Genomic DNA, 27,151 nt, shown 5'->3' on the forward strand with positions numbered 1-27,151 from the left:
TTATTTTATCGCAATATTGCTGTCCATTGTATTATACATTGAATCCTGACTTAAAAATATGGCTGATTTACTATGTGGGTATACAGGCATGACAGATTTACAGATTTACAAATTAAAGTACACATACATGTATGGTCAGTTTTGGTCGATGCGGTCAAATAATTTTGTCGTACAAGTCAGCATGAGGTATCAAAACTACTGAAATTTTGTTACATATCAATATTTTGAATAAAAGGAGGACATGCTGGCACCCTAAATTGATGCGAACAAAAATTTGTTGTTATTGTATTGCAATATTGCTGTCCAGTGTTTTATACATTGAATCCTGAGATAAAAAAAAAAATATGGCTGATTTACAATGCGGGTATATAGATTTACAAATTAAAGTTCACATATGGTCAGTTTTGGTCGATGCGGTCAAATAATTGTGTTGTACAAGTAACCATGAGGTATAAAAACTACTCAAATTTTTGTTACGTTTCAATGTTTTGATTAAAAAAGGAGGACATGCTGGCACCTTAAATTTATGCAAACAAAACTGTTTTGTTATTGTATTGCAGTATTGCTGTCCATTGTATTATACATTGAATCTTGATATACAAAATATGCCGGTATATAGATTTACAACTCAAAGTGCACATACGGTCAGTTTTGGTCGATGCGGTCAAACAATTTTGTTGTACAAGTCAGCATGAGATATCAAATTTATTGAAATTTTGTAACGTATTTAAAATATTTTGAATAAAAGGATGACATACGTAGTCATATATTTAAATGAATTAAATTATTGCTGATTGTGGCTGCATAGTTCAAGGATGTATACAACTTACATCAAATATACGTATTTTCAAAGATATACATAATAAAGTGCAAAAACAAAGGTATCGGAATATGTATTAAGTACCCGTTATCATTGTAACCAAGGTCGCTTTTATAATTTATAGATTGTCAGATCACAGATAAATTTGTGTTACAAGCAACGTTTTATGCGTACTTTATTTTCAAATATTTGTTTTTAATCCTGTTTATATAACGAAAGTATTAATTTTACTTTATTTTCAATGTTTATACTACGAAACAAAGATCTAACAAAATATTTTGAAAAAATCGATGTAGAGCGGTCCTGGTTACAAGTTAACTTAGTGTTGAGCAGACCAGTCAAAAGTTAACATGGAAACTGGTCTGGTTTTGTCAAAGCAAAAGTAAACTTATGTTAACTTTGTGGTAGGACTGGTTTCGAAGTGAACTTATGTTAACTTTACGGCAGGACTGGTTCCGAAGTTAACTTATGTTAACTTATAACAGGACTGGTTCGATGTTAACTTATATCAATAGCGGACCTGTTACCAAGTTATCTTCTTGGCAGACATAAAAACAGTTCTAGGACCAAGTTTGCTTTTCAAGTTAACTAGATTTTGGTCCTTTGACTGGTAAGATCAGTCCTTAATCCGGTTATCAAGTTAACTTGCTGTACAGGTTAGGACGTAAATTTCAGTCGTTTAAATTGGCACTTTATCAAAATATGAATGTAGCACGACGAAGACTTGTGTGATACAAGATTGATAAACAACTATACGTTTAATTTCAAAAAAGTTAATACAATAAAAAGTAATATATAAACTCGTTTTACCTTAAAATCATTCGATGTAGTTATAAGAGGTGTTACTGTAACAAATCACTTGAACTTTTACAAATGTATCACAGAGATGGATACATGTATCTTAGACCTATGTAACAAGTTCACGATTTAAACTGTTCAATTATTCTTAAAACATTATGTAACTGTTATCAAGGTATTGAACAAAATTGTAATTATTGGTATTGTTTTGAATCTAAGATGTAAGACAATAAATGAAGACCAGTATAAGCTAAGCGAAAATGACGGCATACATTTCTTCATTTATTTATACATATAAATGTGTTCTTTTCGAAGCAGCGTAACATATTGCTTTCTTTTGATAATGTCTAAAGTAAAACAAGTACGACTGTTAGTCTATTGTTTTATATCATAGTACACACAATATAGCATATTTTGTCTGTATCAGTATTTCGCAACTTATTTGTCTAACATTGTTAATGCGTTAACCAAATAGTTAGCCCATTTCAACAATGATCGTTCAAGAAACGATTGTGTTAGCTATTTCTTTGTCTAAATATAAATATGTATATTGAAAAAGAAATTCTAAGAGTCACAAAGGTTTACAAAGATAATACAAAAAAAGGTTCTTAAACACGAAGTTGCATGTAAATAATCTATCATTCTTAAATATCGTAAAGCAAACACGACACTTGTTTTGTAATTCAAAGATGATTATATTAAAATTCACGCATAACCTCAAAGTATGATTGTTAAGCAGTTAATTAGAAAAATTAAGTTCTCTAAACTATATGCTTAAAGTTTTGATTATATTTCAATAATTACATTTAAAATATTTGACAAATCATGAAAATCGAAAATTTCAACACAATGTTTGAATCAGGAATTTATTTCAACCTTCATTGGTAACATGATAACAAAAGCACTATCGTTATTTCACCATTACTTTGTTTCAGATATTTGTACAACAATCAAATAACTACAATACAGCAGAGAATATTTCAAAACTTATCAGCACTGTTGGAAATGTATGTAAATATGTTTATAGAAATAAGCAGATGTGGTGTGAGTGCCAATGAGATAACTCCTTTTCCAAGTCACAATGTATATAAAGTAAATCATAATAGGTCAACATTTAGCCTTCGCCTTTGTTATTTGCACTTTTAAAAACAATAGGCTCTAAAGAGCCTGTGTCGCTCACCTTGGGGTATGTGAATATTAAACAAAGGATGCAGATGGATTCATGACAAAATTGTTTTTTGGTGATGGTGATGTGTCTGTAGATCTTACTTTACTGAACATTCTTGCTGATTACAATTATTTCTATAGATAATAAACTTAGCCCAATAATTTCAGTGGAAAATTTAGTAAAAATTTACAAATTTTATGAAAATTGTTAAAAATTGACTATAAAGGACAATAACTCCTGAGGGGGTCAATTGACCATTTTTAGGTCTTACTTTGCTGTACATTATTGTTGTTTACAGTTTATCTCTATCTATAATAATATTCAAGATAATAATCAAAAACAGCAAAATTTCCCTAAGATTACCAATTCAGAAGCAGCAATCTAAAACGGGTTGTCCTATTCATCTGAAAATTTCAAGGCTGATAGATCTTAACCTGATTAACAACTTTACCCCAATGTCAGATTTGCTATTAATGCTTTGGATTTTGAGTTATAAGCCAAAAACTGCATTTTACTCCAATGTTCTATGTTTAGCCATGGCCGCCATCTTGGTTGGTTGGCCGGGCCACGCCACACATTTTTTAAACTAGAAACCCAAAAGACGATTGTGGCCAAGTCTGAATTAATTTGGCACAGCAGTTTCAGAGGAGAAGATTTTTGTAAACGATATACTTGAAAGAAGAGCAGTAACTCCTAAGGGGGTCACCTGACCATTTTGGTTCTGTTGACTTATTTGTAAATCTTTCTTTGCTGAACATTATTAACGGGTTGTCCTATTCATCTGAAAATTTCAGGGCAGATAGATCTTGACCTGGTTAACAATTTTACTTCATGTCAGATTGCCCTAAATGCTCTGGTTTCAGAGTTATAAGCCAAAAACTGCATTTTACCCCTATGTTTTATTTTTAGCCATGGCAGCCATCTTGGTTGGTTTGGCGGGTCACGCCACATATTTTTCAAACTAGATACCCCAATGATGTTTGTGGCCAAGTTTGGTCCAATGTGGCCCAGTAGTTTCAGAGGAGAAGTTTTTTGTAAAAGTTAACGACGACGACGACGGACGACGGACGACGGACGACGGACGCAAAGTGATGGGAAAAGCTCACTTGGCCCTATGGGCCAGGTGAGCTATCTTTGTTTCAAATAAAAAAAAACTTAAAATAATTTAGGATAAAACCATTCCTGTTAATGTCATTATGGGTAAAATGGTTTTATTATATCTTGAAGATATTTTGTCTTTACATTACATGGTTTTTACACTATTTATGATTATGTTGGGAAGATACTCAATATCCTTTAGTCTTTACTTAATTTTATATTTTATTTTGATATTTAATTATATGGTTTCGCAATGACCTGATGTGACTTACTGAATTTTACTTATTACAAGTTTTGTACTAAAAGGAACAACATGACGGGTGGAGAAGGATCTGATAGTTGTTTCGGAAAGTAAAATGTGGTTTTTTAATTTCGTAATAATGATGTGGTCGTTCCAGTATTTGATATAGCGGGTTTGTTATTTTAAACGAGGTTATTACATCTATTCATGAGGCATCCATGGTTATACCGCTTAGCTTTTTTGAAGAAAAAAATATCTATTTGAAACCGAATTTATGGTCGTTTGTTGGAAACCTATCGGGTTTTATCTATCGAGTTAAATTTTGCGTTACTGTTCTTGTTATATATTCAATTCTAAAAAATAAGCGATAATTATAGTTAAAGTTCGAGTTAGAGTTGAGTGTAAGTCACATTTAAAGGTAAAGTTCAATTTGAAATTCGACTATAACTTTTCAGTACTATGTTGATGTATTTAAAATCAGTACGTATTTTAAAGTTTCGTGGCAGATTCAGGTTTTAGATTGACATTTCTGCAAAGGTCTTGGTGCATGATTAAAGTCAGTTGAAATCTGTACACAAAACACTTTTTTAACGTAAAGAAGAATGTCTTCCAACAAATGATTCCATCGGCTACATTTTCAATAGTTATTCAATACAAATAGTAAAGATCAAATTTTTCCATCGTAACAAAAAACAGGCCAAAGGTAAATAAGAGATATCGAAAACGAATTGACAATGTCATGGCTAAAGAAACGGAAGAATTTTACCTTTTTTAGATATAGAAAGATGTGTTAAATAACAATTCAAACAAGTAAACCATTATATGTCAATATAGGCCTTCAACACGGAACCTTGGCTCACACCGAACAACAAGCTAAAAATGGCCCAAAAATTACTAGTGTAAGCCATTCAAACGGGAAAACCAACGGTCTTATTTACATAAAATAACGAGAAACGAGAAACACGTATTAATCATTTTAATTACATTAACAAACGACAACTATTGTACATCAGATTCCTGACTTAGGACAGGTGCAAAATATAATTAAAATGAAAATATGGACGTAAATATAATTGAGGATGGAAATATGGACAAGCACAAAAAGGCGCGGAGTAAAACATGTTTTGTGAGACCTCAAGAGTCCGAGTCTGATGTCATAATATGTAAAAAAAAAAAGAAAAAGAAAAGAAACTCAGCGCATACATAAATTAACACAGGAATACTAGATCCAGATCGGTAAAGATTGATTGTAATGTGAAATTATGTAGAATGTGATGCGAATACACAAAGATAATGATATTTTACGATATCTTTCATCGATTTGTCTTTTCCTAATTGATTCATGATTATACAACATTTGCCTACTGCTTTTTACATTAGTCTTTAATTAGTTTTTAATTAAATTAATTTTGTTTTCTTCAGAAGTATGAGTGGAAACAATTTGACATTTGTCAAGAATAACACTTTTGAACATAACAACAACTTAATATATATGTAAGTGCATTTATCTTTTGGATAATTGATAGTTTTCTTACAATACCAAACCGCTGTTCTCATTGTGAGATATATGGAATAATACATGGCAAAATCCGTATCATATGTCGTATCATCCCGAGACATCAATATCAGCCCAAGGGCCTTGGCCCGAGAGATGATATTGGTCGAGGGTGATATGGCATTTGATACGGATTTTGACATGTATTATACGCTTTATCACATATTTCAACAGGAGAGTATTATATCATATGAACTGTTTTCTGATCCATAGCACTGGGTTACCTTCAGTTCTACTTTTGTCTTATTTCAAAGGCCTTAAGAGAACTGTTCACTTATCCGAAGCACATGGGTTACCTTACAATTTGCGTGCTGGAGTTTTAAAAATATTTTGTTTATCATTGTATTTATTTGTGTGTTTTGTAATTTGTATAGTTGCATTTAGTGTGCCAAAAATATGAAAACTTGACGTTCGTGACGTCACGTACCAAAAAATGACGTCATTCAAAAAATCAAACAAACTGACTTTATTTAAAAAAAAAAAAGAAAAAAAAAGTAGGGGCGTGATAAAGGGTAGGGGTATGATAAAGGGTATGCGATAAAGGATAAAGGGTAGGAGTGTGATAAAGGGTATTCGATGAAGGGTGCGCATCAAAGTTGCGCAATATGGATTAAACCACAGGCTATTTATTAAATATGCGAAACTACTACTAAACATATGATAAAATGTGATAATTAGCTATTGCGACATGACCCTAAACATGTGGTTGAATGAAATTGAATTTATTGATGATTTAACATCCTTAATTGTTTACGAGGTCGATTACAGTCTTTAAAAATTATAACATTTAACAATATATGAATACAAGATGATGAAGGATATAAGCACAACCGTATTTGATACAAGAATAACAAAACATCTATAAGATACAGAAAAGTTATTACAATGAAACCTTTTTACTTATACACAAAGCTAGTGTAGTTATAGAAAGTGTTACTGTAACAAATCACTTGAATTTTTACCAATGTATCATAGATCTATGTAACAAAATCCCTATTTTAATTGTTAATTCAATTTTAAATGCAGTTATGGAACATTTTGCTAGGTTTTGGACACAACTGTAATTTTGTATTGTTTTGAATTATCGTAGCTGTAAAAGATGTCAGGATAAAAATAGTGACCAGTATAATAGTGATCGGCATAATTTCTTCATTTGTTAATACATATATATAGCATTTTTGCGCCTGTCCCAAGTCAGGAGCCTCTGACCTTTGTTAGTCTTGTATTATTTTAATTTTAGTTTCTTGTGTACAATTTAGAAATTAGTATGGCGTTCATTATCATTGAACTAGTATATATTTGTTTAGTGGTCAGCTAGAGGACGCCTCCGGGTGCGGGAATTTCTCGCTACATGGAAGACCTGTTGATGACCTTCTGCTGTCGTTTTTTTTCATTTGGTCGGGTTGTTGTCTCCTTGACACATTCCCTATTTCCATTCTCAATTTTAGTTAAGACTACTGTAAGAAGCAACGAAACGTATTTGATTTCTTTTGTTTTGCCTGAAGAAAAACAAATAGTACTGTTAGTTCTGATATCACTGATGAAAACCATGACGAAGCACAAAGTATATTTTGTTATTATGACATTTTACATACCTCTATTACCTGCTATGTGTCGGAGGTATCAGAAAAGTTGAGATCTTACGAGACATGTTTAACTTCACCGAAGTCAGGAGTCTTTGTTAGTTTTGTATATTTTCTAACTTTAGTCTTGGTGTTTAGTCATATATATGCATGCCAATTCACCTAACTAGTAAACATTTTGTGAGGAACTTGCTGAAGCCCGCCTCCGATTGCGGAATTCTCTCGCTTTGTTAAAGAAAAATAAAAACTCAAAAATACTGAACTCCAAGGAAATTCAAAAAAGGAAAACCCCAAACAAAATGGCAAAATCAAAAGTTTAAAACACATCAAACGAATGAATTTATAACAACTGTCATATTCCTGACTTGGCACAGGTCAGAGATCTATTGTTGGCCTTTGTGGTTCTGCTATTTGATCTCTTAAACACATTCCATATTTCCATTCTCAATTTAATTTCTTTACAAATAGATCAATTTTTTCTGTTTCTTTTGCCAAGAAATTGTCAGTTCGTTTTCGACTTTTAAGTTTGAGTGTATCTTAGTTACTTTTCGCCTGTCTGTTGTTACCCTTGAAGAATTTAATCTTAACTATGTGTGGCATTCGAATGCACAATCTTCGTGGTGTGCGACCGATGATTCCTGAAAAAATTATTTTAACAAATCGGCTTCTGATGTCTTGTAATAGATTTTAGAACAAAGATTTAATATATTTTTAGTTAAGAGTGTCTTTAAGTAGACAGATGTTTTAGGATAGTTTCATGTAGTTAAATGGACTAATGATTAAATGGACAGATTTTGTTCAAACCAAATGTTTTTGCAGTTACCTGCAATATTAATAAATATAGATCCTCAATATAATTTAAAAAAACAAAACAAAACAAAGAAGAATTTGATGATTGATGTTTAAAAGACTGGTAATCCTTTTTGATAATATGAATCGATATTTCTCATGATCTGAATTAAGAACGTGTAACAAAATCTGAAAGGGGAATGATTAATAAACATATACACCATCAGCATCAGGCTGAATTAGTTTATTGACCTCGAGGTGTATTATTGACCTGAGGAGTAGCCGAACTCAATAGTTGTATAGGAGGACAATCAACTTACAATTTGAACAATAGCTAGTCATTAAGTGTTTTATTGTACCGAAAGAGACAACAGACAATAAATGTTTTGGCTAAAGCGATTATGGTTATATCGAAAGCAGAAACACAACCATACTGTGTAACTCTCATGTTGCCGTTGGGACCCATGTGTCCATACTTTTTGTACCCGAGAGGAACATATGTTCATGTTTTAATTTATACTAGCTTCTCATCATTGCCATAATTCTTTTAGATAATAGACCGATTATTTAATAGTGATTTTTTTTTCTTTAATGGATCCAAAATGTGACGTTCATTAATGCGTGACGTCATATATAGAATATATCGCCATTGTTCGGCATGTAATATCCAAGACATCCAATAAACTCATCATAGATATTCTGTCGTATTTTCTGGCACAGAGAATTACAAACTCCAAAAACTACTGGCTGCAAGCTGAGGATACGTCACACACTGACACAACCTTAAATACAATAGGTCAAAGCAACAGCATAACTCCCTCGGTATAATCAACATCCTCGCATCCAGAAGCTGCAGTTGTAATTTCGTGAAATATTATGACGCTCGCGTTCAAATGGATGCATTGGCGGCAAATAGAAATCATTCCCCGATCAAGTAGCTTGCAATTTGAAAAAAAAGTGAAATTTGGTGTTCTTATTCTGTATAGAGTATGTTATAAATTATATACCTGAGTGTTTAATTTAGGTTTCGTTGTGTATTTTTACACAAATAAAAAAAGTTAGACATCCCTGATATATTGCATTTTTTTTACCAAAAGAAGTTGATTTGAATATTAATATTGATTTTAAAAAGACCAATGTACAAATGTACCTTTAAAAAGATGTGACCATACATGTTTGACAGTCATTAAGATATCGACGTATTGTGCATCGTATAAATTTGAGTATTTAAGTCCGGCCATTTGAAACTTGTATCCAGACACTGTGAACAAGGTACACAGACGAATATAGGTGGCTCAAAGATGGCAGAGTATCGTCATACATTCATCAGGATTATCTTATAAAGCTGTTGGGCGACAGATGGGCTACCATTATACTGTATTCACCAGGCTTGTGTGGAAACAGATCCAAACAAATGACGTAAAAGACTCACAAAGATAGACCACTGGTGACATCGCAGCGAAAAGACAGGGCACTGCAACGCCTGATTAGACGAATGTCATTCACAACAAGTCCTGTTCTTAAAAGAGAATGGTTACCGTAAAGACAGCTATCAACAAGAATCTTGTGAAACCGGTTGAAATCAGAGGGACTAAACTCAAGGAGGGTAATTTGACGTCATATTTTAAATGAGCGACATCAACAACTGCCTTTGTCATGGTTCTCGTCATGGTTGGAACTTTGAGAACTGGCGCAAGATTCGTCAGTCATACGAGAGCAGTTTTTTTCTGAATGTTACAGATTGAAGTTTGAGAGCTTGGAAACATAAAAATACAGCATATATCCGAAGGAACATCCAAGCAACTGTCCCTTACGGTGGATGTTCTGTGATAGTAAGGGATGCATCTCTCATAAATGCAAATTGTACTCAGTGACTATAACAGGAAACCTTAATGGCGATCAACACGTATACGTACATCAAATAAGTTCTTTAGCCAGTATTTGTTCCTAATTTTGATAACCACCCATCAGCTGCAATACCTATATCTATGGATGACAACGCTAGGTTGCATCGTTCAAGGGCAGTTATAGCATTTCTTAAAGGCGCAGGTAACTGCTCTTCCATTGCATGCCACAAGCCCGGATTCTAATCTGATAGAGCATAAATGGGACACGTTAGGGCATGGGGTACCAGTTTTCGAATCACTTATACAAATGTTACGTCAGTTGGAAGCAGCATTGCACCAGGAATGGCGGATTTTGCACAGCAAGAAATCCGACGACTGACTTGAGAGATAAAACGCCGAGTTGAGGCCTGCATCCAATCAGGTGGTGGTTTCACCTGATATTGGATTTGAACTATGAATATCATTATCAGACTTACAGTGGACGTTTTTATGTGAAATCAAAAAAGTGTCATGCACAACGAACGCAAAAAGTCAATACTTAAAATAGACATGATGAAGCGTTTAAACAGGACTTATGGTTTTGTGGCAATCGATTCAATAAATTATCATTTTTGTTGAGATTGGTTTGGGTTTTCTTAATATTTCTTAAACCTAGTTTTATCTTATAACAGGGTAAATTACTTTTTTTTTACCCTTATCGTAATATTTGTCAATTCGAAAAAACGTGAAGATGCTTAACTTTTTTCTTTGTGCATGTTTATATTTCTTATTTTAATTATTCAAACATCCGTATGTTTATATGTTTACCAGTTTAACAACTTAATTACAATTGTGTTGTATTATGTGTTTTTGAATTGCAATATTGTACTAAGCTAGACTGTAATCACAAAAACATGACGCTAAATTTATTCACATCAAATTCAAACAGAGATCTTGATTTGGTATGTGATTGCAATGTTCCGTTTTGGTCATGGGTAAAATCACAATCGTTTCATGAAGACTTTGTCACCTGTTTGGATCGGGGAAATGTGAAACTGTCAAGTCTTCAAGAAAGTGATTTCGATAACTGTACCTGTAAGTATTTTGATGATAAAAAAGAGCTCTCGGGAGGGAAAGGCAATATAAAAATGAAAAATTATCGCTTAACAACATGTGTCATCTAAACCTTTTGAAAACAGTTATTTGTCATAATTGCAGAAGACGTTAGAAAGAAAAAAATGTAGATCTGGTCATAAAAAAAACAAAGAAGCAAACTATTTATATCATATGAGCAGAATGTGACCGTTTACAATTATACTGATGCGTGTATCATAAATAAATTTTACTGATAACACTTGAATGAATAAATATACACGTCGAGAGAGAGAAAGCTAATTTTCAATTATTCATCTTATTTTCACATCTCTTGAGCAGTGGTGGAAATATTTTTCACCACTAATGTATTATCGGTTCTCAGCAAATGACTGGTCGAAATTTAATTATGACGATAACATTTCTGGACTTTTTCTTAATTTTTCCTATTGTGATGTCCTAAAAATAGGCGACATGCCTTATGACGTCACATATAAAGAACACAGCTGTCTGCAAATCTTTGAAAAAGGTAGAATAAAAATCGTCTATTCCTACACTCTCAACAGTTAAATTTCAATTATTTAGAAAGCTCGACAAGCCTCCCGCTTTAATAATTAGAATTTAGATGCCTCGACTGGAAAAATATCTCATACACGTGTAGCAGCGATGGAATCTATATTGGCATATACAAAAATTAAACAAATGGAGGCTGACAAGTATTTTTTTACATTCATAAAGATGATCGTTATATTTGTTAGATAAACGTTAAGATGACTCGTAATTTGTGCAAACAAGAAATTAAACATTCAAACTAGTCTTAGATACACAAAAATAACACAAAAGAAACACAGAAGAGCTATGAATGCAGTGATAGGCTTAGGAAATGTATATTCATTAGAAATGCTAACAAAAACTGTGTTTTTGTAAATAAATACAATCTAAATCATTCGCTTGAAACAAAACTTGTCAAGATAATCCCGCAATACTCTTTCATCAGTATAATTAGCAGAATTATCAAAGTTGTAACTGGTTTTTTTTTCAATCCAATAAAGAATTAAGGTATCCATATCTCCCCTTTTCCTATATCTTTTTCGTGATGCCTAGCTGACTGATGTCTATTCAATTTTCGTTTTTTAATGTGATTGACTAGAATAAAATTTGAAGAGAAAACGCGTTGTCACTTTAAAAGTAAAACTATCGGGTCAAGTGATAAATTCTAACAACACAGAAGAAAACAAATAAAAAGCACGACACTGTGTATATTTCTTTTAAATGAAAGTGATCGGAATATGATAGACAACATTACGTTAAGAACGCGCAACTTATATGTAATATAATGTATTTTTTTATTTATATTATTCTTTTATTCATGCCATACTTACACAAAAACGTTAGAATTTCACAAATTCAAATTGTTATTTTTAATACTAATCACAGACGACTCATGTTATCCTGACTATTGTTCAAATGGAGGATCTTGTAGTCAAAACAGCTATGGTGATTTAGTATGCTCGTGTGTCGGTGGATTGACTGGTACTACCTGTACAGGTAAATGGAATATAAACAGTTTGAAAATATTATAAAATTGACAAATGAACTGGGAAAATCGTCAAAGAGACAACAACCCGACCAAAGAGCAGAAAACAGTGGAAGGCCACTAATAGGTAATCAACACGTTCAGAAAATCCCGCAGGTGGCCTCTAATCAAAATGTGAACTAGTTTGGCGAAAATGGACGTCGAACTAAACTCTTAAACATATAAATGAACTAAAATTAAAAAAAAAAACAACAAAGGCCAGTGCTCTTAACTTCGGACAGTCTCAAACATGCGGCGAAGTTTCGTCAGATCTCAACCATCTCCCTATAGCTCTAGCTAATGTAGCATGTTATAACATGTTTCTATGCCAAAGATGATAATACAACTACTATCATTACAAAAATCATATTTTTTGAATGCAGATTCACAAAGGAAATGCATACTTATATGATGTATTCTAATGAAATTCGTTTGTAACAATTATTTACATTGCACGTTGGCAAGTATTTTGAGGGGTTAGATTCCACATTTTAACATTGCGTTACAAATAAAACCACCATTTTCAATTCCTAGTTTTTGCGGGTATGTAATTTCTCAAAAAAATAACAGAAAGACCCATTTTAAGACTATACATCTTATCTTTTGTCTATATTGAAACAATTCTTAAGAGAAGTATAAATACGTATAGTATTTATTTTTTACATCCGCAGTATACATATGACGTCACATTGTTTAGATGCTAAAGACGATGCAGTGGTTTCGCGGAGTTTTTAATTTATGGCATTTTTAAGCCAAAATATTTACTAAATAGAATTTATTTTGATTTGTGTCATCATAATAGTGATAATGTATTGTATTTTACGCTTGGCGTTCGTAAAAAGCTGTCGCAAATTGAGTTTACGCGGAGCGTAGCTTGGTAAAATTTACGATAGTAAAATCTACGCTTTACGGAGGCTAAGCTTAAATACAGTTATTTCCTCATTTTTAATTGAACAGACAATACTTTATATAATACATGTATGTTATGGTCAATAATCGGTTGATACAATAAGGTTAATTTTAAAAGCGATTTGTGTAATTTAAAAGTTTTACATGCATACCTTATTAACTTACTTACTTACAATTTTTATAATAATAATTGTAATTCGTGTATTGTACACCTGCGTTTGATATTATATAGACATGATATATTGTTCAATTTGGATTAGAATGAACAGGACAATTAATGATGAATTCCAGAAACATGTTTATAATTCATTATCAAAAGCGGGTAGGGTAAAGAGAAATTGTTAGCCTTGTCGTTGAAATTTGTAAACGAAATAAAAAATAAAAAGTCTTTGTCTATGTTAAAAGTTCCTATTTATTGCTTCTTTACAGATATAATTATCATAATGCTTTATACAGTGCAAAAATAAATGTTTGCATATTGCTTTGTTATAACATACGCATTTACTAACTTTGCCTAAATCATATATATAGAAAAATGGTTTCAGATTTAATGTTGTCGAAATTATATATCAATGAGAAATGCAAGTAACTGCTTATTATTTAATAACTTATTTTGTATTTCAAGTGAATGTATCGTATAATTCATTTTTTCTAATACGTTAAATTTCTTTTTATTACATCCAGGTTAATGTAAAAATTAATAAACGTATGTATTGTCATCATCAGTGAAACAAATCTATATACTTCAACCAGATTATATTTTCACGATCATTGTAAAGATCTTGCAGGTTGTTTTTTGTAACTTTAGAAATGTGTAAGATGTGTAATGAATGCCTTAAAGACAAATCTCTATCCAATTCAAAATTTGTAAAAGTAAACCACTATAGGTCACGGAGCCTTGGCTAACACAGAACAGCAAGCTATAAATGGCCACAGAAATTACTAGTGTAAAACCATTCAAACAGGAAAAACCAACGGTCTCATCTATAAAATAAAAAAAAACGAGAAACGAGACACACTTATGAACCACATCAACAAACAACAACCATCAAAAATACGGCTTCTGACTAAGAACATGTGCAAACAAATGCACCAGATTAAAATGTTGTAGGTACCAACTTACTAAATCATTAGTTTAACATCACAACATAGAAAGACACTCTATAAAGTATGAATTGAATTGGCAATGAAATAGATTAACTCAAACAAAAGACATATTATTAAAAGCAAGTGAACATAAACTAAACGAATCAATTTGATCTATGACACAATGTAGATACAATGTAAGAACAATATAAATTAAAGTATGCATATTCTTGTATTTCATAGGTATGGACATGGTTGTGATTATGTGAAATAAAATAAAAACACAGTACTTTTGATTCATACATTATAACCTTTATTCAAATTATTTTCAATTTTACAAACTACAGTTTTAAAATGAAAATAAAACGCGAACTACATCATTAAAGAAAATGCAAGAACATTATCATTTCAAACATTATAAATAATAATAAACCATAGGTTGATCAGCATGAATTCTCCAAATTCAGGTAGAGCAAACCTGTTAAACCTTCCTACTTCACTGATAGAAAAAGTTGTTGATAAGATACTTTTTTGAAGTCACAACCGAGGAAGCGTTGACTGAATTGTTACTGCGACATGGAACATGTCTGTAGTCATCTGTTAAAACCAAATCCGTATCGGTTAAATTCACTATCGAGGGAAGTAGTTCGTACATATTTGTATCGAGAAAAGTAGTTCGCAAATAGTACTATCAAAATATCATTGCATTCATTTTATATTATGGAAGTGCGATTCCTTATTTCGCTCTGTTTGAGTGTAGCTTGTTTTGGTCTTAATTATATTTCTAGCTGTATTGAAGTCTTAAAAATATTTGTTAACAATTATGTTTTGTTCAGTTGCAATTACTATGTGGAAGTGAACTGGTCATAGCTGACTGAACATTATGTAGAGTTTTGATTATTTGTCGACAATATCATGTGAGTCGTTTTTATTTCTCCAAAAATCAAAAGATCAATAACATTTAGCTGGGAATAAAAAGAACCAAATCCAACTTTATTTTAACTGTAAATCTATAAAGGCAACTGTAGTATGTTTAAAAGTAAAAAATCAATAAAAATAAAACAAATTTGGGTTGCAAACTAAAGCCGAGGGAATACATCAACGATAAGAAGAAAACCATGAAATAACAGAAACAGAAGTGTAACAAAAACAACAGCAATGCACCATACATATAGAAACGAACTATTAGTATTAGATAATAACTGACATATTCCTGACTTGATTCAGATATTTTAAGAAAAAAAATGTGAATTGTACCTGGTTTTGTGGCTCACCACACCTCCGCGATTTATGGCAATGTTAAATATACCGATATATAAGTATGTACTGGTCTAAATTGAAATCAACGTTCAAAGCTATGCATGATTGCGTTGGATAAAACCCCATTTTTTTTATACGTGAGCATGTATAACAAATTTCGTTGTAGAGGGTTCTAAAAGCAGCACAAACAATATTTACCGAAAGACCAAAAGAGTGAAAAAGTATATTTTATCAAAACTGTTTTGACTTACAGGTAGCACAACTGATGTTCTTAAACCCTGATGACTGCCATTGACGATTGCCAAAGGAATCGATCACAAGATGTAAAAAATGGATCTTTATATTAATCTAATACCAAACAGAAAACAATAAATATATGTTAATCATCATAAACAGTACACAACTTTAATAGCATAAATTATGTCTTTTCATCTTGTTCAGTCTATATTTCTGTCGAAGATTATATAACTATGCGTAAGCCTTATTTTAGTATTGGTATTGTCATCTGATAAAGTCATGTCAATTTTAAGTTGCCCAGTTTTATCTGCCTTTAAAATGTTTATGTTTGAACCCGTCGACCCGGAACTTATCAATTATTGGATATATTAGTTATTTGGAAAACAAAAAGTCCTGGAATGGAGTATTTCTTAAACAGCAGCAATTGTCCTTTATTAGTTAGAAATAAAGTTGAATTCTTTGATTCACTGTTTTACGTCAAACCCGGTAACAAATTGAAAACTGTACCTATACACATTATTTCAAGTCCAGATTTCTTAGTATTCGTATAATCATCTTAAAATTAGAAAGTCTTACTGATTAAAATATAACAATAGGGAACAATTTGACAAGGATTGAATTTAGTAGTGTCAACCTATTGATTATGACCAGTGTATATAGCAAAATCAAAATACACCGTTTGGTGGTGCGCCTGTCAGATGCGAAACATACATATAGGTAAATAGGTAACAGGTGAAAATACTATTGGTTTCGGTATCGGAATCGACCCAGAACTTGTTAATTATTGGCAATATTTATTATGTAGAAAACAAAAGGGTCTGGAGTGGTGTAATTTTAATTAACACCCTGTCCTATATTAGCTATATATAAAGTTGAATTCTTTGATTTTTTGTTTTTTAACCAATGACGGCTGAAAAATTTGACCTCGTTATTTTATTATTATAGATATGGTCATAATGTATTAGTCATCAACATTAAATTCCACCTGCAGAAAAAAAAAATAAGGTTGTGACCAGCATTTGTCTTTAAAAAGACTATGGTTCCTTGCATCAGCGTCATATGGTCTCTGGTTGGTAGTTATATCATTTACACATCTTCTGATTTTAATACAATTGACAATGTCTTACTCATTTGGTGCAAAATTAGAGAATATGACGTTGACATCAGAATTTTTTTATTTCTTAATAAACACGAAATACGGAATTATGTGACCAATGCATTTGGTCTTGGAGAAAAAATCATATCATACCTCAAATTTATCAACGTTTTAACAAATTGAAGATATCCTTTATTACTTTTTATTGCAGCCTTTATGAGGACATTACTTTGTTCGCTCATCAAAAAGTTTACAAAAGGTTGATCTGTTGTATTTCTGTATTATTATATGTTGTATCACTACATGCAGTATATCATTTGAATTTTACGTAAAACAGTCATGATCCTAGTAAACACATGTATTGCTATTGGAATAAATTCTCTATAAACATACTTTGAAAAACTTTGTGTAAATAACCTTCTCATATATACCAAAACTAAATAGTGTACGCCGGACGCGCGTTTTGTCTGCATCGGTGACACTCGAAACAAAATTATTTAAAGTCAAAATCAAGTTTTGTTCATATTCTTTGAAGTTTATTTACATGTTTCATAATTAATTTTTTTAAATTGTTATTTGTAGAGTTGTCCAATTGACACTCACAACACATCTTCCTATATCTATTCACTCTTAAAATTTATTCTTACTCATATGGCGGGTTTTATTAAAATTCTATTTTCATTTAAAATTAAGGTAGTGTGATACATTACCAGCAACAAGCTCACATTGAAAAATCAACTTTGTGTAAATTTCTGTTAAGTCAATTGGTTTTTGTTTGGGTTTTTTTTTATGATTGATTTTTTAATACTTTTTTTTAAGTGCAAGGTAATATTATTAATAAAAAGTACCATAGAAATTCACATAAATTGAAATCAATCTTACCTGAACCAATCAAAAATGTATGCAACGATAGGAAAATATTAAAGATATTTATTGTTAACAGTAAAACGAACCAAAACGTCTTTCTCTAAAATATTTTACTGCATACAGGAGGTTTATCTTGATAAAGTTATAATATTTTGAATAATACTCTTGCATAATTGAAACTTTTATACAGGAATGATGAGATTCTACATGTATGTGCACACCCGAATCCCAGCATGGACCATTGTTTATCACACCCATAAAGTTATCTAGAACTTGTGTTGTCGCCTTTATTCAGACTTGGTAAATATACTAGTCAACAAAAGAAACGATACAAGACTTTTTTTCAAATTAAAGATAAAGTTTTCCGTTCATTGGAACAATATTGAAGGAAGTAATACTTAAAATCATTATGGAAATATAAATCCGTTAAAAAATATTTTGTTTTGCTTTTGTGACGTTTTTTTCGCGAATTTGTTTTTTTTACAAAATTTACATAAAACGACAATTTTAAAAACAGAAGTTCCAACTAATGATGCCAACCTCTCATTTAAAGGTAAAGACAGTGTTTGCCATCAATTTGTTTTTAAAAATCGTCCGGTTTCTTCGTTTATTTGTTAAGCAAAGTTCGGCCCCACGAGAAATCGTTAAAATGTATACAGTATCAACTGATTTACCATAGACAGTATGTGTAGAGCGATATTCAAAAAGCGGTAACAATCTTAAAACTAATCCGAAAGGTTCGAAATTTACTATGTGTTGTTTTCATATATAAAGCATTGATTTGAGACGAAAATATTTTTTTTTGTTTGCATTTTTTGAGATTTCAAAAAAACCTTTTTTCCCAAAAATTTGAATTCAATTTCATCACAAGAACCCATATACATTAATGATTGAAAATAACACTCTACAGTGTATATTGTTCTACACGTTATTTATCATTCTTTGTGTTAAAGGCATCGTGTCATAGTATTTCAACTGTCATAACCTTAACGAATTACAAGCGAAACAATGCCTTTTGGCATTGTTTATCGGATGTGGATGTAGTGTTTTGCTGTTAACGCAGCTCTCGTAGTACTTTACCATTAATCTCATTTTTATGTGAACCTTTATTGACACATATGTGTCTAATAAGAGTTGGAGTAAGAATGCTGCGGTCGTAGTTCAAAGAACTTATAGATGTTTGCATATCCGCCTTAACACTGCTAGAAATTAGCCAGAAAGAAATCTGTTTTTTCTAAAATTAAGTGAAATTATCAGGCGATAATGTAGATGAGAAGAAAAGTAAAAGGAATTACAGATAAACTTGGTGTGACCGTTAAAGAGGGAAACTTGATTCGGAGTGATGATGCTGATACAAAATTGTTAAAATTTAATGAAGCTAACAAAGTTGCATTTGAGATAATGTTTAACATAAAATCTTGTTAATAATTATTATTTTGAATACGAACCATACTGAACCTATTTACTTGAGTAACAATAAAGGTAGTTAAAAACTAATGAGCAGCCATAAGTTGAACATCATGGAATACAGTAAATATCTCATCATGAAATTTTCTAATTTTACATCAAATAAAGACTTATATCATGTAATCCTATTAAACGTAATTGTGATACTATACATCTTTTACAGAACACGTTTGACAAAATTGGATAAAATTAAAAGTGCTGTTTTGAAAGACTGACGAAACAAGACGTGTTTAACAAAGAGGAACAGCGCTATACAACCTTGTCAGATTTCATATGAACGTCGATCACTTTACACAATCAACTCTTCAATCATCTGACCAAAGTGAATCAACATCATGAAAAGACTTTATAGTAAAAACAACATCAGAATCTAGTAACATTTAAGTTAGTACTTTGGAATGATAAACTTACATTATCATTCTGTAAATGTAGTTATAGAAATTGAAAACTTCTGGTATAAACTGAAAAAGAATTAACAAGTTTAAATATGTTTAAAAAGGAACAAAACAGAAAAAAAGGAAAGTAAAGTAAAAAAAAGAAGAAAAAAGATTTAAAAAAGCAAAGAAAATAAAAGAAGGAAAAAAGAAAAAGAAGGAGAGAGAGAATAAAGAGAAAAGAACGGCTCAAATATGGATATTCGGGATGGAGGTGCGTAATGCAGCCAATATTAACTTGCCAGTCACCATCCTGGATGAATGCAGAGTAACCATCTTAGAAGGAAAGTCCAGAATTTTAACACTATCAAAAAATGTCTTTCACTCCTTTATCAAGGTTATCAATTCACAATTCTATTGCAACAACGTTTGTAACGTTCATTTTGATTGGATAACGTAACTTATTTACATGGCATCAATTGATAATTGATGCTATGGGACGGCACATTACAGATTTTGAAAACATGTTTTAACGTTGTTTTCTGTCAGTTTCATTTGAATGGGGATACCAATAATGTATTTTAAGCTACGACGGCATCAATTGGGGATTTGATTGTCGCAAATACTCGTTTACTGTCTCTTTTTACGCGTCGCCAGTAAACTTAATTTGCGGCCATCAAATCCCCAATGATGCCGTCGGAGCTTAGAATATAATACCGTTATCTCCTAATTGCATTTTAATTTTACTAGTATCAGGAATAAGTCATTTCAAAATGTGCTGGATGAAGCATCAATCTGAGTGGCTTTCATATTACAGGGGGATATGATTTAAACCGTCAACAGTCACATTTTGAATAACAATAACACAGAAGTAAACTCTGTACAATTCCTTACAATATTCAGGTGTTAATTGTAGGCAACATTACACACATTTATAAGTCTGCTAGATATAATTAGTATTTGTTATATCGATGATGCTGAATAATTAGAAGCCTCATACATTATGTGTATAAAAGAGGGGCGAAATTCATCAGAGGGACAGTCAATTTCATAGATCGAAAATAAACTGACAACGTCATGACTAACAAAGAAACACACACAATAATAGTACAAAACACAATATAAAAAGCTAAGGCTTATCAACACCGTCCTAACCCAAAAACTGGGGGTGATCTTATGTGCTCTGGAAGGGTATGCAGATCCTGCTCCATATAAGGCACCCGTCGTATTACTCCTATTATTACACTCTCGGAAAATTGTCTAATTCAGTAGGTCAGATTTGTGAAAAGGGAAATGGATTGTAGTTAAGATATAAGGAACATATCCGATATTATCTCTGAAACGGTTATCCACAACGGTTAACAAACTCGTGATTGCGTCCCTTAAATTTACGATAGGATGCTTTCAACTTCACTATTTGAAACGCATGGTTTAATAATTTCCTTATGACGAGAAACCCTCTATAATAGTTATCAAAAGTACCAGGATTATAATTTTATACGCCAGACGCTATAAAAGAGATAATGATTAATGAAAGGAAAAATAAATCCGGGAGCTTTTGACTAACAGCAAATGTAGACGAGACACTGGGTTCCGCGAAACTCTTATGTAGTTTTGAAATGGTCATTGCAGAACGTATGCTACTTCACCAGGTACACATTTCTACCAGTGCTCCATGAACACATAACACTTGAAAATCTCTTTGTACAATTGAAAAAAAGAAAAAAGAATTACTAGTTAATGTAATGAAGTGTTATTTTATATCAGTATGAAATCTAATATTATATTTCATGATTATAACATTTGTATAATATATATTTCATTACATTGATGGTCAATCTCTTTATACATTGACAGTATTTCTTATCATGATTCCTTGAGGGTTACTGCTCACTAGGAAACTATTAAACCAAGTGTTCCAAATGGTGAAGTTGAAACCATCCATTCGTAAATTTTACGCCTCTGCGACATTGTTGGCCGTTCTGAAACAGCCGTTTTACATATATTATCAGATATGTTCCGAAATATCGTGAGCCTAAATGCATCAATTGGAAATATAATTTCAAAATAATGATGGATTCGGTCGAATATAATTATGTCAGGCAATAGGTTAAGCGTGCGAAGGAAGACGTAGATAATCTTTCAGAATTGATTAAGGCTTTGGGGTCGGTGATTCAAATTACAATTAGGAAATTGAATGGGTCCATCAATACCCATGCTACGTCAAGATTTAATTACCCAAATATTGCAAACATTTTCCTACCTCCATAACAAAAATGTTGTTGTCTCCCCAGATAAAAACCCGAACAACATCGTTTTTGTGTGTAAAACTCATTACGTAAACTGCTTGATAAATAGATTAGGTATTGACAATTCACTTGGAACACATATCCTCACCACACTTACCAACAAAGAAATCCTGGATAATCATAGGTCTGTTCTATGTTCCTTTGGAATTACAACCAAAGATGAAGAATTGAATCTTTCATCACTGTATTTGATACCTAAACTACCATGGTATTCTTACAAACAACGTTATATTGCTGGGTCTTTCAAATGTTTCACGAACCTTTTTTCTAAATTATTAACATCTTTTTTTTTCCTTTTAATACCTTTGTTTTTTAACTCTTGAACAACATTTCCTAAAAGCCATATTTCAGGTAAAATATCAGAGAGCTTTTGATTCTATTCAAAGAAATCTCCCGTTATTTAAACTGCTGAATAATATTATTAACGAAAACAAATTCCGAATTATACAACTATGTATAACGATATGAAATCCCGTGTTGTTTTCAATAAATCTGACTTCTTCCCATGCGAAATTGGTGTACGGGAAGGTGAAAATCTATCGCCTACTCTGTTTTTTTATAAGAATTTTCAGAAGAGTTAGATACAAAAGGGTTACAGTCAATAAGTGGAGACCTAGAAAATGAACTAGATGTGTATCTTAATATTGTCTAACTGTTATATGCTGATGATACTATTTTATTAGCGAATAGTAACTGACTAACACTGAATTTCAAAATATGTTAAACAATTCTGCCATATGATTTTAACAAATGGCAACTTAAATAGTTATCAAAAGTACCAGGATTATAATTTTAAACGCCATGTTGATAAAACAAATATTCTTGTTTTTGCAAATGGCAGACTTCCACAATATTTGAAATTTGTTATTAATGATAATGAAATTGTGATTATTCAAAATAATAAATATTTAGGAATATTTTTTTCTAAAAGTGGTTCTTTTTAACAAACTAGAAAAATACTTACGAGATCAAGGAATAAAGGCTATGTATTCTATCTTAAAGAAGAGTAGAATGTATGACTTATCTATTGAATGCCAACTAGATCTTTTTGATAAGGATGTTGTACCTATTTAGTTATATGGGTCAGAAAATTGGGGGTTTGAAAACTTTGAATTACTAGAGGTGCACCTAAAATTTTGTAAATTCATTTTACATTGAAAACAATCAACCCCAGACTGTATAGTTAATGCAGAACTACGACGATTCCCATTATTTCTGTATGCAAAGTTCGTATGATAATTTTTTTAATTATAAACAGTAAAGAGTTAAAAATTTCTAATGTTCTTTTCAAATTATCATTATAGATTTAAATAAATATGGTTTTGAAAGAAAATGGTTGATTTATATTGAAATCATTTTAATAATTTTTAAATGTCTAATATTTGGAAAATGGATTTTGCTGACAAATGGGTATTAACAAGTGATGACCAAAAGCTTGAGGATCAGTTCACACAATTATGTTTGTCACAGATAGAAACATTACTTAAATGCCATATGTTACAGATTTTCTAAAAATAATCTGATATTTGAGAATTATTTCAACATATTGCCTACTAATTTATTATTTGTATACTGCATATTTAGATGTGGTAGTCACCGTTTACCAAATTGAAACAGGAAGATGGCGAGTTTTCTCACGAAACGACAGACTTTGTCATCTATGCAATTCAAGTGAAATCGGTGACGAATATCATTATATAATGACTTGTAAATTTTTTAGATTTAGAGAGAAAGAAATTTTTACTTAACTATTGCTGTAAAAATCCAAGTGCATACAAATATAATAGTTAATTAATTCAGACAAAACTATCATTTAAGAAGATTATGTAAGTTTATAAAAACAATACAGGTGAAAGTCAGTCCTCCAAGTCAAATTACGGTTTTTTCACACATGTGCATGCTTATATAAACATATATGTAGTTGTTAATTTATATTTTTTCTATTACTATGACATGTAGTTCATTCATTCACAAATGTTCCTTGAATAACATTCGATCAACAGAGAACAATACATAAATGGCTAAATGAACGAGTCTCATATATTGCTTATTTATAGTCATTTTTTTAATAAGTTTTCTAAGGCCACATAAATTCAATTTCTTGTTCTACGGATTTTTGGACTCCAAAATTTGGGGCGAGCGAGCGATTTGAAAACTTTAATAAAAAAATATTCAATTTAAATTTTTTTGAGGCGGAGCTTATAAAGACAAGGCGAGCGATTATATTTTTTTTGTAAACATAAAATAGAAGGTTTTGAAGTTATTAAAACTTGATTTGTCACTTGTAATTTGACATTTCTTTTATTTCTGAAGTTTTTTCCCTGTTCACCAAAGAATGATTAAATCTGGTCTATGTATGTCTGACTGACAATGAGACAATTCTCCGTTAGAGTCATAATCAATTTGGGGGCAACCCCTACATGTTATGAATATCCCTTTTATATGTTTTATGAGGGATCAATATAAGTTATAATATATTTGTCTTTACAAAAGGGCTCATATTTTCTTAAAGAACTATATATCTATCTGGTATTAAATGGTCAAAACATGTCCAATAATTTTGTAATATTCCTGGACTTTGACCATGTTAACACATTTATTTAAACAGTTTAGCATTATTCAAAATAAGTGGACCCCTTTTTTAGAAAAGGTTGATTAAAATATGATGCAACTCTCCTCTTTTTAATACAAAATTCTAAGTTTTCAAAGGTTTTGTATAGAAGAACTATACAAATCCTTAATTGGTATTTCTTTTTTCTTTTCTACATCAGTAAAATGACCCCTTGTCTGAGGGAGGGTTGTTCTCAATCTGATAATAACAAACACAGGTCAAAGTACGGCCTTTCACACAGGGCTTTCAATTTTGAAATTATCAATTTCCCCACCTTAGTAGTAATATACCAACTTCACCTGCATATGAAATATACATTTCCCAACTTATTAGGTATTCAAGAGCTTGCAGCTCCTATTCAGACTTTGTAAAACGTCACCAGTGTCTGAGTAGAAAGTTGATGAACCAGGGGTATGTCAAAGAACGTCTCGTCCTTTTTCTAAAAAAGTTCATCGGAAGATACCCAGAACTTGTTGATAAATATTCTGTATCAACTTCACAAATAATACAAGATGGTCTTGAAGTATAGATTTTGCGTACTGACGTTTGTTATCATCTTAATTACGTATTATAGAATTTTGTTATATATCTTTTTTAGATATTCATTTGAAGTGACTCAGTGGTTATGTAAAACCACATACGTTAAACGGCAAAATTATTTCATTGATTGATATTACTTTTACTTAAGGATCTTGACATACTATGAATGGCAAAACTATTTTATTCAATAATACTACTTTTTCTGTTTATTCTATTTTTTATGATATACATTTGACGTAAAACTGTACTTATGTACCCCGTCATACTTTGAAACACACCATTATTTTATTTATTATTATTACTTTTACTGTTAAGTCTGGTTTTTGTTATATCTACTTTGCGTGAGTCTGCATTTATGTATGCCGTCATACGACATAATTATTTTTATGTCTACCTGAGCGAATTTCAAACGCGCAATTTTACACCAGTAATGAAAACCTTCTATCATTTGTGGGTAGACTTTACATAGATAAATTCAGCCGTATTTGACGTGAAACTGTACTTATGTATCCCGTCATACTTTGAACCACACCATTATTTTATTTATTTTTATTACTTTTACTGTGAAGTCTGTTTTTTGTTATATCTACTTTACGTGAGTCTGCATTTATGTATGCCGTCATATGACAAAATTATTTTTATGTCCACCTGTGCGAATTTCAAACGCGCAATTTTACACCAGTAATGAAAACCTTCTATCATTTATGGATAGACTTTACATAGATAAATTCAGCCGTATAAGAAAAGCAAAATGAGAATGTTAAATTGATGTATGCCTGTTTGTGCTTCTTTGTTACATTTGTTGTTTATGTAGTGATATTAAGATGATAACACAATATTGACTGTTGTACCCTTATTTTCGAATTTTTACTCTTTGAGTATGTTTGTTTTGTTCATACATCGTTGACAATGTAATGGAATTTGATGCGACTGTCATACAAGTGAGAGGTTTAGCTAGCTATAAAACCAGGTTCAATCCACCATTTTCTACATTAGAAAATATCTGTACCAAGTCAGGAATATGACAGTTGTTATCCATTCGTTTGATGTGTTTGGACTTTTGATTTTGCCTTTTGATTTTTGATTTTCCTTTTTGAATTTTCCTCGGAGTTCAGTATTTTTGTGTTTTTACTTTTTGATACAGACCAAACAGCAAGCTATAACTTTATTCATAACCTCTTTCAAACGTCATTCTCTGTTCAATTTATGTTTGGAATCCACTGTTACAAACCCTCATTCAAACCAATACAAACTTCAAGCTATAATTTCGGATATTGCAAGTCACACACTTTTCAAGCAAGTTCGTATTTGAAAAGATAAAAAAGAGTAAAGATCTTTTCTAAATCTTTCCTTTGCCAACAAAGGTCTCGACGGCGTCAACCTAGGCAATATCCTTCATCATAAATTAGTTCAATCCAAAATACCTCCTTATTTCAAAGACCATTCTGTACCAATAATTTCTTATACCTATACCAAACCTATTGCAACTAAAATTTTCAATTACAAACGTGTTTTGCAGGATCTCAATATTGACGACTTCAAGTCTAAATCTCCTGATTGCACTTGTGCTAGTTCCCAAATCACATATAATCCTGCTGGCCACGTTATTACCGGTGACCTTAACAATGTTAATAACACTTCTCTACAAAATGTGTTATCGAAAGGTCCGAAATATCGTGAGCCTAAATCCATCAATTGGAAATACAACTTTGAATTTTATATGGATTCAGCCGAGGATTATGCCAGGCAATGCGCTAAGCGCGAGAAGGAAGACGTAGACACTCTTTCCGGAAGGATTAAAGGAGATGTGACATGATTTTTTTTTGATTTTTTTTTTGTAAATAAATAT

General features: G+C 31.5%; 1 long non-coding RNA gene across 1 annotated transcript; it reads left to right on the forward strand.

Moving 5' to 3' along the window:
* Positions 1 to 5,547: 5,547 nt before the first annotated feature.
* LOC134709195 (uncharacterized) lies at positions 5,548 to 15,265 on the forward strand. The gene is made up of 4 exons (XR_010105916.1): positions 5,548 to 5,619; positions 10,828 to 10,973; positions 12,408 to 12,518; positions 14,785 to 15,265. It is a non-coding gene; the product is annotated as an uncharacterized LOC134709195 (long non-coding RNA).
* The last annotated feature ends 11,886 nt before the right edge of the window (positions 15,266 to 27,151 follow it).

This window comes from Mytilus trossulus, chromosome 3 (assembly GCF_036588685.1).
Source record: "Mytilus trossulus isolate FHL-02 chromosome 3, PNRI_Mtr1.1.1.hap1, whole genome shotgun sequence".
Taxonomy (NCBI): Eukaryota; Metazoa; Mollusca; class Bivalvia; order Mytilida; family Mytilidae; genus Mytilus; species Mytilus trossulus.